The following is a 6000-nucleotide window of genomic DNA, read 5'->3' as shown; positions in this document are numbered from 1 at the left end:
TACACAACCAAACTAGATTACAACATCTTCACTTTCATCTCAAATCCATTCTCCACTGCACATCACTGCACATGATCAAATATACAATGCGGTTCCTATTGGGCTTTGTAGTGAGTGATCCATTATTATTTGCTGGTCTCTGTCTCTCTGTGGATATTCATGGTGTAAAATATCTGATACAGCTGCCGCACTGCACAATATACATTACACATTGTGTACTACACTGCACACTATACAATCTAGACACAATACACACTTTTTTTTTTTTACAAAGAAAATGACTATGCAATTACTGAAAACAGAGTACAGAAGAAACCATGGTTGCCTTGTAAAGCTTTCATTCAATAATTATTCCTTCTGTGTGTGTGTGTGTGTGTGTGTGTGTGTGTGTGGTGGGGGCACTCAATAGTGTAAGAGAAAACATCTGCATCTGTGGAAAATGACATAACGTCACTTTCCCTATCCTTTTCTATTTTGTTTAATAAAAAAGTCACACTTAACTCAACTCCATTCTCCATTGCGCATCATTGCACATACTGAATTATACACTAAAGTACCTAACAGACATTGTAGCCAGTGATCCATTATTATAGCGCTGCCCTTTTTGCTGGTCTCCATCCCTCTGTGGTTTTGACTGAGCTAGACAATCTGGTGTAAAATGTCGGATACAGCTTCATATTTGTAGGAGCTGTGGGAAACTGTTCATACATAAAGCTTTTACATTATAATGCTGATGATGCTGTTCAGACAAGGATGCAGTAGTGATTATGATATTTCTTTATTTGTCTTTGAAATGTTTTTTCTTTAACAACTTATGATGGACATTCCTTCAAAGAACTCATTGTAGGAGGGCAACAAGGCAACGTGGTAGTACAGTTGTAAAGTAAAGTAGAAAGGCGACAACTTCTCATGGGCTGAGATTGGTACGTTGTATTTTATTGTGTTACTTATGAAAGTGCGCATGTGTACATTAAATATTGCAAAGGCTTTATTTCAACTTAGATTTTTTATTACTTAGTTTTAACTCAGGGAAGGTCAGGTGAGTCTTTTAAGTTTTTCACTGATTTACATGTGTATATGAGCCGGGTGTAGGTGTTTTGGTTTCTGAACTTGTGAAATAATAATTCAAGTCAATTAGGTATGTAAGGAAAAGTGGGCTGCATGGATGGTGTTTAACAGGAGCTTGGTGGGGGAGGATCAGTAGAAAATGTTGCCTAGGGTGCCAAATAGATTAGGGCCTCCACTGTGTCTGGGATATTTATGTGTTTTTAATTCTGCTTCTGAGATTATAATTTTTATTGAACTTGTCTGTAATATTTTATAATGACATTTTCCCAAATATGAACAAACTAGTAGGCTATTTTAATAAGCCCAGGAAGCTTCTGAAGAGCACTGCACGTTCACGTTAAAGTCCAAATGCTTTTCTTGTCCTGCAGGCTAACTTTTTTGATGTGTCCCCAGTCTCAATGCACACTTTAGTCTAAACCAGATGCCCTTTGGATCTTTCCTGTAGAACAAATAAGCTGTTCAATCAAACGTGAAATGAATAAAAAAAAAATACAATATATAAATACAATACTAAATAATAAATACAAAATTATTTTGTACTAAGAATGACCAGTAATATGTAAATATTCATGAATCTTCCTGTGAACATTGAAATCCATCTTATTGTGGGTGACACTTAATTAAAGATGTTGCCATGGATAGTGTTGTTTAGCAAATGACTCGGTATTTAGTATACCTTAAAGACCGTGTAGGTCATTCCTATTGGGAACTGGAGCTGCATTATGTTATATATTGCATATGCAATATATTTGCGATTTATCTCAATTAGAATTGTTACAAATATATAATATACTATAGGCTATGATCATATTGAGTGCATTCAGGTTTTGCTCAAATATTAAAATCCATGCAAAAAGGTTGCATAGTGTGCTATACAATATAAAGGAGAGTCTTACATTTAGTGCTGAAAAGATTATTTTTTACATTTATTCCTCAGTTTCTTCCACCCAACTCGCAGAGAATTAGCAGATTAACCCATAAATCATGCAAGAAGTAACAGGTACATTTGAGAACTCCTCCATAAACAGCAGCTTGGAAGATCCATGATTTAATAATAAAACGTTTCACTGCTGAAGAATGTTATACATGATAAACAGGATTATGGTTGAAGAAACACTGTTTAGGAGGGAAACAGCATCGAGAGATTAAATAAGTGTGAATGTTATGCTAAAATGCACACTTACTGCTTCATTGACATCCTATGATGTGAAGGTTGTTATTTTATTAATCCTATCTTCATCCCTGAGATACTGAAGAAATTTAGCCTGAAAGGTTATAACTTTATTAGATAAAAAATCACCTAAAATGAAGATATCAGAAGTCCATGAATGCATTTCATTTTTTTCTCAGTGCATTGTTGAGATTCCTGTGATTTTTGCTACCAGGGAGTTTCCAGATTGCGTTCCATGTTCTAAAATCTAAATTCATGGTCATGCACTGCAATCAAGGGCTTTCTTTACAGCTAAAGAATTTCCTACAACAACAAAAAATAAATAAATAAGTAAAATTAAAACCCATATACTTGTTCTGTCACTATTAAATTTTAAATAACCAAAGACTGTAGCATTCCAAGCTCTGGGTCTGTGGTTTGATCTCGAGTTCAGCTGTGTCTTCTAGGCCTGCGTACTGAGTCCACTGTTATACACCCTGCTGACTCATGGCTACACTGCAAAACATGAAAGAAATAGCATCATACAGTCCCCAGATGACACCACAGTCATGGGGCTCATCAGAAATAATGATGACAGCATACAGGGACAGGGTGAAACAACTCATAGCCTGGTATGAGTCCAACAAACGATCTGAGAATGTCAACAAGACAAAAGAGATGTTGACTTCTGATAAACCAAAGCACTGCATCAGCCATTATTCATCAACTGTAGAAAATTTTAAACAGTGCAGAACATCAAATTCCTTGGTGTGGTCATGACATGGTCACTGCAGATCTCCTCTTCAGGACTACAAGTGAGATACAAAGTCACAACACACTGTATTGTCTAAGGCAGTGCTTCTACATATATGTCATTTAGTGTGTACTCACCAGCCATATCAGCATCTAGTATGAAAACTTCTAAGCATCTGAAAGGAAAGTCTGAAATTACGTAGTGATGATGGCACAGGACATTAATGGTACTGAGATTCCTGAGAAAATTTACACCAGAAGTAGTGTGAAAAATGGCAACCTATATCAGGACAGACCACCTCACCAAGTTAAGAAGTGCTTTAAGCCCTTCTAATCCAGAAAGAGTTTAAGAAGTGTTGAGAACATCCAGACACAGGGAACAGTTTCTTCTGATTTGCAGACGGACTTCTGAACAGCCATGTCTAAAGTATTGTAACAGTACATGTAAGTGGTAATTTCCAAGTTGAAATAATGTCATTTAACACCTCAGTATGTGGGGGTGTTAAGTGGGGAAAGACATGGACAGTGTTTGTCTTTTGTTAGCCACGATTTACCCAGTTAACTACGTTGAGTGATGTTTATTTACCTCCTTTAACAGCAACCTGTTTCTGAATGAACAAGTAAATAATATGTCTGTATGTTGTATGTTGATTAAAGCATCCTACTTGTAAATAAGTATAAATGATTTAAAGGTAAGATGCTACTTGCCATGTTAATTTGATGGGATAACGACGGGCAAGTGTAAATGCTTTTACATTGGGATGATGAGTAGAAATTTTATTATGAGTACAAATTTTATATATTTCATTAAGGGTTTTTTTGGCTTTTGATGATTAGAGGTGAAAAAGATCGAGCCCAATGCAACATACTTTGCTTTTCAATTTGTTCTTGTGTTTTACCCGTCAGCTTAATGACAAGTGTTGTGGAGCATGTCCAAATAAATGTTTAGGTACAAACATTTGTTTTATTCGCTTATAATTAGATTTACATGTTATTATTTTATTGTTTATACAATCTTTTGCGTGAATTAAGAGTGAAACAACATATGTACAACATATGTATGTATTAGGAAATGTTTTCTACTTCATGAAGAATAAAACAGACATCTTCCTATGCTTCTATTTGGTGAGAGATCGAAGCTTAAAAGGATTTTGGGGCTAAACAGTTTACAAGTTAAGAGGTGCTAACAGGAATACAGGTAGACTTCTCAGGATATGGCAGAATGGTTTAAGGCGCTCCACTTGACCGTTGCTAGGCCCTGGACTAATACAGAGCACATTAGTTACACTACACACAGCTGTCTAGCTCCTGATGAAAATAACATGGTCCACAAGTAAGGAATGAATTCTGAGGTGCTCCCATGGGCCGTGTTGAGGCTTATTTGCAGGTTCTGAGGAACTGTCAGTAGCAAGTCTGGGAGAACACTCAAGCGCCTTTGAAACCCCATCAGTCAGGTGGAGATAAAAGGTTGTGAAAACCAGGATTGTGCTTTGCAGAGGACTATAAACCAATGGCCAATAAAGTGCTTCCTTTGCTGCTAACTGTGCAGAAAAGTGTGCAAGGTACTTAAAGCTCAACGGTAGATCATCTGTTGGCCGGATGGTTAACAACTGGGCCCATCAGACATCAAACATCCTTACTGGGTTAAGATGGCATTTGGTTGAAAAGGTTGCTAGCATAGACTTTTGATACTTTGGATAAACATACACAGGAAAACCCAAACCTGTAAAAAAGCAGTACTTCATCTCTAAATTAGAAGAGCAGTGAAAGAGAAGTGAAAAGCAGATTCATCATTATTGCTCAGAAACTACTGCTTATGAAAACAGACACTGTAAAGGTCATTTATATTGTAATGAAATCATGGAAACAAGATGGACCTGTGAAGGTCTATAACGTATGCAAACCTTTTGTCTCAATATTATACCAATATTATACCACGTATTTTATATATCTGAATAGAACGCATACAGATTGACAGGTAAACAGTGATGGAAACAGCGGGTTAAAGATGAAAGAAAGATTTATGTGTAAGTGAAACTGCTTTTGGAGGTATAGCCTACCAATGTGTTAATACAACCGAATTATCTAAACATTATAGTGTTCACAATAATCATACCCAACAACAGCAAGTTCCAGATATCAAATTATTCATTCTGTTCATACAGATATGTTTTAAGCATGACTGTCTTCAATCGTTTTGTGTCTTGGGAGCAGGATAAAATAATGACCTTGTGGCTTGCTTGTGTAAACTAATCAATAAATGCCATTAATATGTCATTCAATATTCATGTCACAGTGTCTCGCCGGCATGTTGGAAAAAAGTGTTCGTTTTCTGCAACTGTGGTCTCATTTGTGATGTTGTTCTTCCACCCATTCGGAATGCCTCTTCTGCAGGTAAATGAAAAGACATGCCACGAGCTGCCAGCTCGGTTCAGTGTACTGAACGCTCGTGGAGTCGCAGGTATGTGCTTTATACAACCTTTCATGAAAAACCTGCAGTAATTCTATCGTTCCCTCTTTCCCTCAGAAACTCACATGCACCTATGCCACATTTGATGCTGGCATTAAAGCACAGCCGGAATGCCCTCAAATATTCATGATCTTTGAATTAAAAATGATTTTAATCTAATTCTGCAAGAAAGAGAGAGAGAGAAAGAGAGAGAGAGAGAGAGAGAGAGAGAGAGAGAGGAGAGGAGAGAGATGGCCTGAGACTTGCATCATAGATCACGCATGATTCACCATCATATCTGTCGTATTTTCCATTACATTGCAACAACTAGGTTGAGAGTTTTATTTTATTATTTTATTATAAACGTAAGTACTCTGTGCTCCATTAAAAGTAAGATTGTTTTTAGTTTCTTCCTAATTTTGTCTTTTTCCCATTTTTTTGCTTGAGGATGTTCAAAAAACTTTGCAAAAAACTGTATTGTTTTAGCAACTTCAGCAAAAAAAAATCTTGTGCAAAAATCTGGAAGTGAAAATGTGTTACAAAAATACTCCTAGGAGTAAATATTAAACCGGACATGTTG

This window comes from Silurus meridionalis, chromosome 22 (assembly GCF_014805685.1).
Source record: "Silurus meridionalis isolate SWU-2019-XX chromosome 22, ASM1480568v1, whole genome shotgun sequence".
Lineage (NCBI taxonomy): Eukaryota > Metazoa > Chordata > Actinopteri > Siluriformes > Siluridae > Silurus > Silurus meridionalis.
Note: the sequence above shows the minus strand (reverse complement) of the source record.